General features: G+C 41.9%; 1 protein-coding gene across 4 annotated transcripts in view; it reads left to right on the top strand.

Moving 5' to 3' along the window:
• Positions 1 to 13,525, top strand: part of LOC149223534 (methionine aminopeptidase 1A-like) — a 205,231-nt gene that overhangs the window by 153,437 nt on the left and 38,269 nt on the right. The gene's annotated exons all lie outside the window — the stretch shown is intronic.

Here is a 13,525-nt window from a genome sequence, read left to right as displayed (position 1 = left end):
TACGACAACTTTCAAAAAAGAGTTATTAATGGGCCTGAGTCAATTAATTACGCTTAGGATGGCATTCCGGGAGGAATATTTGGAAGAACACCTTAGTGTAATAGCTCATTGGAACGACAACGAGAAGATCTATGGGATGGGATAGCTAAAAGTGATTCTCAGCGCCCTGAGGAGGCATGGTGGCCAATTTACCATTTTCCCTCATTAAAAATAATATTTTAATTAAGGGAAATGTGCTCAATGATTAAAATAATAATAAAATAGGAGCTTCTAGAGGGGTCCATCATATCTATAAAAAGAGCAAGAGGAGGCCATTAGAGGACATCTTGGATTTGATCTTGCTTCTTGTGTGAGAGGTTGGAGAACCTGGTTCTTTACTTCATTGGTAGCCCCAGGACGAAATTCCTCGGGTGATTCAGTGAGATTGCGCTAGTACCCACCTCCCCTTGGTGAAATCATCCAGAATTCACAGGAGAGCTTAGTAGTTGCATTTCAGCTTAGTTTTGGACGACCGGTTTCAGCATTGGAGCAGATCAGTTTTGGAGACCAGATTATCTATCTCAACTATTTCAGTTATATCATCATGTACACTCTTTCAGTGATTTATTACAATGAAAGCTGAGATTATTTCTGCTCATTGTGTTATTGAATTGCATCCACTTTATTGGTTATGTTTTACATGGCAATCTTATGTTATTGAATGGTAATTTTACGGTGAAATTTTGGTTGAGCTGATTTTATGCAAATTTAGCCAAATATCTCGTTTGGGATATTACAGTGGTATCATAGCTGTGCATCCTGCCAGCTTGAGGGTTTATTGTAGATCAACTTCGAGGAAATATCACAATCAAGGGTTTTTGATAAGATTGTTGAAGACATCTTCTTGAAAGCTATGTGAAATTGTCTAAGTATTCGACGATTTCAATTATTAGCCAAAAGAGATTCAACCTAGGCCAACATTATTGGTCGAAATGTTAATGGGGCCAAATTTATGAAGTTAATTATTTAAGGGGAGCCACCATTTAGAATCGTGTCAGTGCTTAGAGGGTCGCAGTCAGATACTCGCAGTTAGATACACCAGTGATTTCAGTGAGTAACACCATAATGTACTCCATCATATAATCACAGGTGGGTGAATCATTCGTTCAGCAGAGGAAGGCCAACAAATTGTGGCTGTTGGAGAAAGTCGCTGTTGATACTGTGCTGACAAGCCTACTAAGAGATCGTGACGGAAGAGAGGCACATTGGATGTTGCCTAACTGGTGTTAAAGCCTCGTTCAAATTTTTCGTGTAATCGAAGTTGCAGTTGGAATGAGTTGGCTATCTAGAATTGTTTCTGTTGGGAAACGAGGCCACTAAAAGGGCCGAGTTCATATTGTAAAGTGGTAGAATCTGTCGAATCACACATATCCCTTGTTGAAATTTCCTTCCATCGTAGACCAAGAACCTACTTGTTCTTAAGCCGAGAGCAATTCCCAATTGGAGTGCCTTGTGTGGATTGATCAAAGTCGACACATTGTTGAAAGGATGTGACTGTTGGTATAGTCTAGTGCAGAAATCAAATTGAAGTGCTTTTGTTTGGAGGACAACGCATCGGTTGAGACAGAGGCTGAGGACCAGTATTGAATCTCTGATCGAGGACCCGAGGCTTTTTTTTTTTATTCCATCGAACTGCCAAAACAGAGCCAAGACGAGTTAAACAAGACTGTGCGTGGCTACCAGAGTAATATTATATGACCTCCAGGGCCGCATTACCACATCCGCAGTGGTGTCAGGCCACGATTACATCGTGAAGGAAGGTCAGTTGGATTTTTTTGATCGCGGGCTAGTTAAAATTGGCCCCTGCGCAAATCTGAAAGTGACGACTACTTGAGGACGCATTGCATGAATCAGTCTATGCGAGTCAGGAGAGAATTAAAAAGCTCATGATGAAATTATTAGTGTGATGAGTGTAGGGAAGGGTGTGGTCGTGCACTTTATTGTGCGTTAGAACAATTTTATTGTGGATAAAGGGGCACTAGCTACCATATTCTTTGCTAGCTGGGATACAAGCACATATCTAGACTAGGAAAGTTCGAATCTTGTTGAAATCTTGTGCACCATTTTAGTGACTACCTGTAGGAAAGACAAAAGTGCGATCTAAGAACTGAGGAAGTGTCGTTGAATTTTGTTGAGCATGTTCTTGTGTAGCTGTGTGTTGGACAAAATACAAGTAGCAACACGACATCAACGAATGAATTGTTGATTTGGGGTAGCATCGGATGTGCTCTAGCCACAAAAATTGGTGGAGAGGCTAAAGCACATGAGATCTCCAAGACCCAGAAATGGTTTGGGCAGAATCTATCCGGTTTGGGAGATATTAAAATAATTAATATTTTTAATGGAGTTCCTAAGTCTAAACTTAGGAATAATAAAATATTAATGGGTATTAATATAAAATTGAGTTAGAAGGGTCCAAAAGTCATGGATCAAGCCAAATCTAATCTTAGTCGTTGATTAGAGATTTAATCTCAATCGTTGAAGGACCAACGAGAAAAGTATAAGAGGAGGCTTGAGGGTCAGTTGGAGAACACACCAGAGTGATCAGTCATTCTATTCTCTAAAGCGGGGTTTGTTAAGAGAGATAGAATCAGTGATCAGCAGCGAGGGGCAGTGAATACATAGCAGAGAGGTAGAGTTGGTACCAGAAAGACAACGCAGAGCCCGAAGAGGTTGACACAGAGGCAGCTGGGTGCTACGCAGAGGCAGCCAAGAGTTGTGCAGAGCTAGGAGAGGCCAGTGTGTGAGACGCAAAGGGTCTAGGGGCTAACGCAGAGGCTAGCAGAGCTAACGCAGGGCCAAGAGGCAGCGTTGGAAGGATTTCGTGGGACAGACTGGGTGCTGGTGAGTTGGGTAGGGTGACACAGTCCCTATCAGAGTGACGCAGAGTAGTGGGAACTGTAATTCTTACTGTGGGATTGTTCATCCGGTGATTAATCAGCCGGAATATCTGTCTCCGAGGAGAGGTACTACTGGCGAGGGCATTCGCTGTTGGGTGAGCCATTTCTGGCACCCTAGTTGTATTTTGAAAACTGCATAATAATAAAACCCTCTAAATAGCTGCATTGATTTTCCCGCATTGGGTTTTTCTGGGGACATTGGTCCAAAAATAACAATGTCACTTGTGTGCTTGTTTTCTTTCAGTTGATGATCTGTAGATGTTGATACTGTACTTGTGTTTATTTTCAGTATTTACATTGTAAATGACTTGTTAATTAATTAAACAAGTAGGAAGAAATAAACCAGATAGTACAGGAAGAATTTCTAACGGGTTAAACTTAGAAATTCCAACATGAACTTACCAGATTGAGTGATTGAGTTAGAAGCACACTACACTGCCAAGTCTCTGTCAATTGAAGCAATAGAAACCTTGTGCGTGGAGTATGCAGGCGATTCCAACTCAAGGTCCATTATTTCATATACTTTGTTGTTCCTCATTGTATTGACTGTGTATACATTTTGGATGATGTGTGGATTATTGACCATATCATTGTTGTCCAATACATATGTTGTGCCCTAGCTTGGTAGCATTATTAAAGTTCTTAGGGCTAGAAATGTCTTTGAGGTATGAATCACAACCAAAGTTTAATTGTCATATGACTGAATGTTAGGTTGCATGATACCTTATATCACAAAAGTCTTAATAATTACTTAGAGATGCCATACTGCTGCAATTTTTCATGAGTGGCTGAGTTGTTGGGTGTCTATGTTGGACATATGTTTGTAGATAGGTGTATGGCCCGAGTCTTAGATACGATTATATCAAGTTGTATATGGTTGAGCAAGAGGACATGTTTATTAAATTATTGACTCGAGTATGTCATCAATATTGATGTAATATCCTCACAGTTGTGGGTATGAGTCAAAGTCTTTAAAGTCAGTCAGTCATAATGATGTAATTGTCATAAGAGAGGTATTGTCACCATCATTGGACTAAACATGGATCAAACCTTCATGGACTCGCTTCGCAAACTAGCAACAACCATCAACAAATCCTTTTCTAAGGGGATACTCACTTTGCTACAACAAAAGCAGCCACAAAAAGAGCATGATTTGGGACACAAAATTTATGCACTTGGAACAGATTTGAGATGCACGGGGGTTACAACAAAGGCCCTTCTCAAGCTGGAAAAACTTGCTTCACTCCTTTTTGAGGTGCATCAGTTAGATGGCAAAAACTTAATTTGGGCTCTAAAACTAGCCATGCTTGCTCATACAACACAAATTTTTGGAGCATCCTCGTATAGGAGGCAAACTTCCAATTGCCTCTTGTCTTAGTAGTGTCATGATGCTGACTACACCCAAACCTCCTTACAATGAAGACATTATGAGGAGAGTCTCCACACTGATAGTGGAGACCGTTCATGATTTGGATAGCAGTGAGGGACCTACCTTTGGGAAGAGGCTAGAGATTTTAGAAGTCATGGCCTTGTTTAGATCTTATGACCTCATGTTTGACCTGGAGTGTGACGATTTGATCTTGCAGATGTTCCAATGCTTCTTTAGCATTAGGAAACATCAACTTAATACTATCATAACACACATGCAATCCATTAAGTCCTCATGTATGGGAGGCGATGATGCCATTTGTAGGAGGCTGAAGTCTAAGTTGTTGGCCATTTGGAGGGAGGAACAATTGGTTTCACCTTCTGCTTATGAAGTAGTCGAACGATTAGTTGAGCAAAACATTGGACTGTTTAGGAGACGGTTGACCCAAGAGGAGTTGCAGCGGATTTATGGTGACCAACCATGTAGTAGGAATGAGCTGAGGAGGAAGGGTCTTTTCTTCATTTGCAAGGAACCCTGGGGACTTGACCACTCATGCTTGAGTGATGCAGAGGAGATGACGGGGGTAGAGCATGAGGAGATCCCTTCTAACTTTCAGGGTGAGGATTCTTCTTTGGATGAGTCCATGGGTTCATTCGAGGATGCCTCTAAGGAGCATGAGTCATGTGGAGTTGTTGACAGCAGGCCAGATTTATATTCAGATGTGTATGGTGAGTAGACAGTGGATCCTTTGGGAGACATTTAGGTTGATGAGTCACCAATGATGATTCAACATGAGCAGCATATGGTGGAGCATGAGTCAGATGAGGAGGATGTTGTGCGCAGTATGCATGATGAGCCTTTTGGGGAGGGCCAGTTGGAGGCTCATCTTGAGCCCGTGATGGAGGAGGATGAGCAACCACCTTTGGGGTCAACCATTGATGAGCAGCAGACATATGTACAGACAGCTAGTAGGGTGGCAGTATTTATAGACACTTATGCTCAAGAGGTGTTGGATTTTGACAGGACAGTTTTGCAGGAGATTGGTGGACTAGAGGAGCGTGGAGTTTCCTACCTAACGAGGGAGATGGCAATGCATCCATCTTTGGGTCTACCCATTGATGAGGTGCAAACAGTTGTAGTGGCAACCAACAAAGATGTAGCATTTTCAGCTAGTAGCCCTCTCCAGAAGTGCATAAACAGGGCTTGTAGCGCAACTTGCCCACTTTTGCCCATTATAGGGAGAGGGGCATGATTTCTTGGACCAGGCAGAGCATTAGGAGTTGAGCATGGACCAGTATCAACCTAGTAGACGTATTTCTTGCATGTGTCCATACATTAGATTGGCGGGAGATCATGAGTTGGTATCCTATTGATGGTATGATATCCTTAGTCAGGGGCATAGTGGAGCGGGAACCCCAGCATCAGGAAAATAGGATTGGCGTTGGATTGAGTCAGGGGTTAGACTGGAGAGAGGTGATGAGTTGGGCAACAACCATAACTAGAGACAGAGCACAACTAGAGCCATGGGATAGGGATGTTGATGAGTGGCCATGGTGGCATTGGGATCCGGGAGGATTTGTTGATGGTAGGTCGAGCCAGAGTTTAGTCTGGGATCCGGGAATTGAGGGATCTGTTCTTGGTTGGGTGGCACGGAGGTATGGTATCACCCAGTGGTTTGTATGGGTTCTGGGTATTGATTTTCAGTTGCACGAGACTGCTAGATTTATCGACAGATATGGATTACTTGAGGGCAAGCAATCTTGGGGTGGGGGACTTGTGATGCGTGTCTTCTCTTCGCCTTGCCATTATTTTCCATATATTCTTTGACATTATTTATTCTCAATAGTCGTTCTTTCTTATGTATTGTCTTATATAACATGCTTGTCTAATTGGTCTAGGAAGGGAGTGTTTCTAGCCTCTAGCATCATTGGTGTGCTGGGGTATATTATATTCTCATGGTTTTGTCAAATCTTTTAGTCTGCTCCTGATCTAGGCAGATATTGGTGGCCACCCACCTATTGCACTTGGATTCCCAACATTGTTTCTTCTTAGTTTTTTTAAATTCTAGCACAACTTTCTATTTTTGACAGTTTTTGGGGTTCCAAATTTTCGGGGTCGTTTTGGGGTCCTAAATGATGTTTTTTGAGAAAACAAAAACATTTGAAAAGTGCCAAAGTCTATTTCGTAGGTTCTTTTTTTGCCTTCTTGTGGAGATCTTTGAAATGAGGTATAATGATAGTCAAACAAAGATCATTTGCCAAATTTACGACCTCGGGAAGTTGGTGTTCCAACTTACCCCAACAGGGCCCAAAACCGTTGGCAATTCATCTCCTAGGGTTAGGGTTTCACACTTCTTTATGATACAAAGGCCTCTGAGCCTCATTGAAACACAATTCAAAAGGCATGTAGCCATCACATCTCTTCTCAGAGGCCTAGTTTGTTCCATTCTGCATGTAAAAAGTTTTCAGTACTTGTTATTAATTAATTGAAATTCTGTTATTCCATCTTTGTGTTTTGTTTAAATTTGTATTTCATTTTGTTCCTTCATAAATCCAGACCAGTGGTATCAGAGCGGTCTGCTCTTTCTCTGTTTTTCTGTGTATGTCCCTAACAAGGTTGTGGTATTAGGAGTTGGGACTTGAATTGGTTGAGCCCTTGTAACACTGTCACTGACACTGGCGACTTCCCATGGCAAAAGAAAAGAAAGACGAGGCAGCAGGAGATCCTATCAAATTGTTTATCGAAGAAGCCCTTGAGCGGCAAAGGAACGAGATGATGGACAACTTTGCCTAGATACTTCAATGGATGCCAATAGGCGACACATCTTCATCCAACAGTCACTTTGCAGGCGCCACCCCCTTCAAGGTACAAATTAATTTTGATATCCCTATATTCAAAGGTCAGATAGATGCACATGTTGTATATAAATGGTTAAATCTGCTGGAAGGTTATTTTTTGGTCCATAGTTTCTTTGATAGGGAAAAGATTACATTTGCACTTAAGATTTTTTGGTCCATAGTTTCTTTGATAGGGAAAAGATTACATTTGCACTTCTTAAGGCCATCCCCCATGTTAAGCACTGGTGGGAAACTTACTATGAGAAAAGGGCAGAGGAACCCTCTCTGTTTACAGCTGCACCCTCTTGGAATTGTTTTCGAGACGCTGTCAAGGAACACTATTACCTTGTGGGGAGCTATGAAGACAAGTGCATACAGTGGACCACACTTCGACAACAAAGGGACCAAGATGTGCATGAGTTAATAAATATTTTTCATATTCTATGCACAATGCTGGGTATCAAAGTCTTTGAGCTATGTTACCGGAAATGCTTGATGAATTTGCCAGAAACGCAAATCCCCATTTTCGAAACAGAAACAGATACGATCCTTGTCTGACACGCTATGAAAATGTTTTTGTGTCGTTTCAAAAAATCAGAAACTTCGGATTTGGAATTGGATACATTTCCAAGGGTTATAAATTTTTTTGGACCCATTTCTGGATTTTGTGATCGGAATCCACCCTTAAAATGTTAAAAAGCGTGAAAATTCGTATAGCCATAAATAAATAATAAAAATGAAGAAATTAGATTTGCAAATAAACTCACTATAAATGCAGTCCCATAACATCTCTTCTAAATCTTTAGAAACAACAACAGTCCATATATTTATCAAGGATTCTTACTAAGAAAAAAAATTAGATGTTCAAAAATACTAACAGAAGGGTTTGATGAATGTCTTCGTAAAGAGATTAATTTGAGCAATTAATTTTGAGTTTGGTTAAGGTTTTGTTAATTGTCATTGATTTTGCTCTTGATTTCATAAATCCCTCCAATATAGAAAATCTTCTCTAGCCAATCTTTTGCCTGCATATTGTCAAGAGACCAAGCCGGCGTTGAGAAGATTGAAATGTTCAAATAGGTCTTGACGAAATATCCCAATGATCCCATGGGCCTTTCAATTTCCATGCAAGGAAGATAGATACCATCTGCCATGCATGGCACGGTCTTTGAAGGAGTTGGACCAGAAAGCACAAAGGCTATAACATTTCTGATTACATTACTAATGATGATGATAATACGTTGAATGTTATAATAACCACTAATAATGATGACAATGTTTATGCTGAATTGATGATGATGATTTGTTTATGTTGAATTCATGATGATGATTATGTATTTTTAGATAAAGAATCTAGATTCGAAAAGATGAATGGTAATATGAAATTCTTATTTTGTTATATATTATATTTGTGCGTGTGTCATCGTTTCCTTGTCGTATCATATCCAAATTTTTTGAAAATTTGTCGTATTCGTTTCAGTGCAACTTAGACTCTGAGTGACATATGGTGCTCAAGTACCATGACTTTCTGCACAAATACATTCAAGAAGGAATGGCGTTCTTAGACATCTCCTCGCCTGGTGTAGCATACTGATATGTTGCGAAGGTTGGAAAAAAATTTAAACAAAAGAAGTGCGACTTTGGATCGACGAATTCGAAGCAGGGCAAGAGTACCACCAAATTGAAGAACAAAGGACAGAGCCAAGGTGGAACGACCCAGGGCAACCCATCGAAGCCACAAGCAAAGAATGGCACCACGAAGACAAAGGACACAAGAAAGTGTTGTGAGTTCCATAGGAGCCCCACCCACAACATAAATGAGTGTTGCGCCAAGCAGTCATTGGTGGTCGAGCTAAAAGCTTCAGAGTCTGATGCATGTTCTGATTCTGAGCCAGAACCTGACAAGGGGAACGACAAGGGGAAGCAGATTATTGACGCAAAACCCAGTGCCACTGTTGCCACCACCAAGGTCCAGAAGACTGAGCCTGAAGATCTAGAGGAGGGGGAGTGTCTCTTCCACTCATAGATGTGGGTGAAGGGTTCTCCGTTGCAGTTCATTGTCGATAGTGGGAGCCAAAAGAACCTCATCTCAGTAGAGGTCATTAAGTGGTTGGGCTTGCCAACCACACCACACCCACAACCATATACCATCAGGTGGCTCCACCAAGGACGAGATCTCCATGTCAGCCAACAATGCTGCCTTCCGTACAACATCAAGCCCTTCGCGGATGAGGTACTATGTGATGTTGCTCCTCTTGAAGTTTGTGATGTTTTAATAGGTCGACCATATTTGATGGAAGCGTCATGTTGTTTATGAGTCCACAGATTGATGACCTTCTTGACCAGCTCAAGGGGGCCAAATACTTCAGCAAGATTTGGGAAGAGCACTTGCAACATATTAAGTAGGTCCTTCAAATCCTGTGGCAACAAAAGCTATTTGCCAACCTGGAGAAGTGCTCCTTTGGCATGGACCAAGTACAATACTTGGGCTACATAATCGATGAGCAAGGCATGCATGTGGATTTGGCTAAGATCCAAGTCATTCGATATTGGCCAACCCAACGATTATGACAGAGCTTCACAACTTCTTGGGCCTTGCTGATTTCTACTGGAGATTCGTGTCGGGGTTCTCTCATATTACTTAGCCCTTGAGTCAAGTTACCAAGGGTGGGGCAAAAGTGAAGTTTTTTGGTCCGATGCACAACAAAAGGCTTTTGTTGAGTTGAAACATTGCCTTTGCTCTGCACTAATCCTCACCTTACCAGACCTAGAACAACCATTTGAGATTGAGATAGATGCCTCAGATTATGCTATTGGCGCAGTCCTCACTCAGTAAGGGCAGACGGTGGCCTATCACAGTTAGATACTCTCTATATTGTTCGTAGGTATCCCACCTATGATAAGGAGATGTACTGTATTGTGCATGCCTACTGACAATGGAAGCATTATATTCTGGGGAAGGAGACGATCATCCACACAGATCACCAACCTCTTCAATTTATGCAGACACAAGGAAAGTTGCAGAATGATCGCCTTTAGAAATGGTCCACATACCTAGAACAATTCCATTTGAACATAAAGTACAAGATGGGAAGCACCAACCATATCATGGACTACCTCATTCGACCCCCGATTGTGGCACTAAGTACAATTCTTAACTCTTGCGGGCACGAGACCTCTGAATGGCCACCACTATATGAAAGTGACTTGGAGTTCGCTGCCACCTACAAGATGCTAATGGATGGAAAGCTAATTCCAGACTTCGACCTTCAAGATGGACTATTGTGTTATCTAGGACATCTTTGTGTTCCTTCAAGCGAGCGTGCCAAGCTGATTTGGGAGGCGCATTATAGAAGGATCGCATGACACTTCGATGTTGAAAAGACAGTGGAAGCATTGCAAAAAAAAATTATTAGCCAAAACTACGACAAGATGTTGGAAAATATATCAGATCTCGTAGTCCCTATGCCATTGCCAAGCCAACTATTAAGAAGCAAGGCTTGCACACTCCTCTGCCTACTCCTAGGCGACCTTGGAAATCTATCTCCATGGACTATATGTCTGGCCTCCCTTCTACCAAGCATGGTAATGATTGTGTATTTGTGGTCGTCAATAGATTTTCTAAGATGGCTATATTGATGGCCTGCAAGAAGAGCATCACAATAAAAGACACTATCAAACTCTTCTTTGAGCGAGTGTGGGTTCATTTTGGGATTCCACAAACCATTGTATCAGATCGGGATAATAGGTTCCTGAGCACATTTTGGTCGAACTTCTGGTCGTTACTGGACACTAAGCTCACAAAGTCGACTACATTCCATTCGCAGACTGATGGCTAGACAAAGGTTGTCAATAGTATGATAGTGCGCATACTACGCATGTACAACTCCGAGCATCCACAAACATGGGACAAGAGTCTTCCTATAACATAGCTCTCCATAGCTTAATTGGTCACAACACCTTTCAAGCGGGCATGGGATTTCATCAATTATGTCCCATTGATGTCGCAATGCCTCTTGCGACTACACAGGCAAAATCTGCAGATGTTCAGTTCGAAGTTGATAAAACCACTAGATTTATTGAACACATCTAGCACATCCGCCAGTAGGTCCATGATATCCTGGATAAAGCCAATGCCAAGTACAAACAACGTCATGATCAACATCGGGTGCCACATAAGTTTCAAGTGGGTGACAAAGTTTGGTTACATTTGCAGAAGGAACACCTTACTAGAGCCCATCGGAAGCTTCAACCACTCCGATATGGGCCTTACACCATCACCAAGGTTGTGGGTGACAATGCTTTCGAGCTTAGCATTCCCCCATTCCTGGCTTGCGCCCAGTGTTCAATGTAGACCGCCTCTGACCGTACTTTCCACCATTGCTGGACACATCAGACATTGTTGAGCAGTTGAGACCAACAGAGCTCAACCTAGATTGCATTGAGCATGCCACAACTGACCGGATCATGGACACACAAACTAAGCACACTTGCTAACAAAGAATCTAACTGTATCGGGTTGTCAAAGCCAGCCAGTTCCTGCACCAAGGCAAGTGGCTCACCAGGGACCAAGTTCAACAAAAGTTTCCCCATCTCATGGATACGCTCAATGCAATGGGGACCATTGCTTCCTAAGGGGGGAGGACTGATCCAGGTGGCTATTGGTGGCCACTCGCCTATTCCACTTGGATCCCCAACATTGTTTCTTTTCAGTTTCCTTAATTCTAGCATAACTTTTTATTTTTGGCACTTTTTCGGGTCCTAAACTTCTGCAGCTATTTTGAGGTCCTAAAAGACGTTTTCTGGGAAAACGGAGAGACTGGAAAGGTGCTAGAATTTTTTTTGAGATAGTCTTTTTTTGCCTCCTTGTGGAGATCTTCGAAACAAGGTATTATGATAGTCAAATGGAGATCATATGCCAAAGTTACGACCTCGAGAAGTTAGCGGTCCCACTTACCCCAACGGGGCCCATAACCGTTGGCGCTTCATTGCCTAGGGTTAGGGTTTCACACTTCTTCTTTATGATAAAAAGGTCTCTGAGTCTCATTGTAACACAATTCAGAAGGCATGTAGCTGTCACAACTCTTCTCAGAGATAAGCTACGATTGCCTGAGCTAGTTTGTTCCATTCTACATGTAAAAAGTTTTCAGCACGTGTTCTTAATTAATTGAAATTTTGTTCTTTCGTTGTATTTTTGCTGAAAATACTGGGGGGGTGAATCAGTATTTCTTTTCAATTGTTATTTTTTCCAGTCAAAACATTTATATTCAGAACACAAGATGAACAACAAAAATAAATGCTTTTATTAATATAATCTTTGCAATAAAATAGATACAATATATATATATATATATATATATGGTTCCAATCTGTTGCCAAGCACCAACTTGAACTTTTGTGAGGCTCCAACCTCCAGAGCACGAACTCTGTTTTGTCAAGGCACCAACCTTGGACTTAGGAGCACCAACTCCCGAGACACCAGTCCTTCTAGTTCTAAGGCACGAACCTCAAGGGCTCCAACCCTCTGCTCCATGCTACAACATCAATGGCAACCAGTCTTCATATGAAGAAGTCTTTACAACTCTTCATACTGTCCATGCAGAGTCTGCAAAAGTTATCTCATGATGATATCAAATAGCTATCATGATCTCTGATAATGTCTCCACACAACTTTAGTGAGTCTACTATTAGCTGCACTAAGCTCTGATTAACCCAGCACTGGTCTGAGCTTTTCAAAGGTGAATCCAATCAACAGAGTTGCTTGTCCTTCGACTTCCTCCTGTCCTGCTGGACCATCGGCTTCCTCCTATCCTATTGGACCTTCGACTTCCTCTTGTCCTGCTGGACCTACCGCTTCTTCCTTTCTTCCAGTTCACCAACTTTAACCACTTTTTTTCCTTGTTACATAAGCCTGATATGCTGACCTCTGGCTTCCTCCTTGCTTGCTTGAGCTTCGACTTACTCAACGCTTGCTCGACCTTTGGCTTCCTCAACGCTCGCTTGACCTTTTGGCTTTCCTCCTTCGATCGCTTTAGCTTCCTCTGCGCTTGCTCGTCCACCTATGCTTGCTTGATTCTTCGGCGTCCCGGTCCATGGCTTCCTCTATCTATTCGAGTGTTCCAATACTCACAGGACACGTAAATTCAGAAGAGAGGCCGAATTACAAAGAAATGTTGCATATTAAACAATATCAGAGAGGCCCTTTTTTCTTTAATATTTATACAATAGATTCAATCATTATTTACGGAGGATTTCATTGGAGACGCTGTACCAACAGAGAGGTCCCACATGCCACGTCACTATCCAATCACAATCGCAACTTTCTGGAGGTCCTTTATAAGTCGTCCCTATACCATCACCAATGGTTGATTGCTCTTACT

The sequence above is a fragment of the Pinus tabuliformis genome, chromosome Q (genome assembly GCF_031772625.1).
Source record: "Pinus tabuliformis cultivar Carrire ecotype Pingquan chromosome Q, CPIR1, whole genome shotgun sequence".
NCBI lineage: Eukaryota > Viridiplantae > Streptophyta > Pinopsida > Pinales > Pinaceae > Pinus > Pinus tabuliformis.
This window is presented reverse-complemented; position numbering and strand designations above follow the sequence as displayed.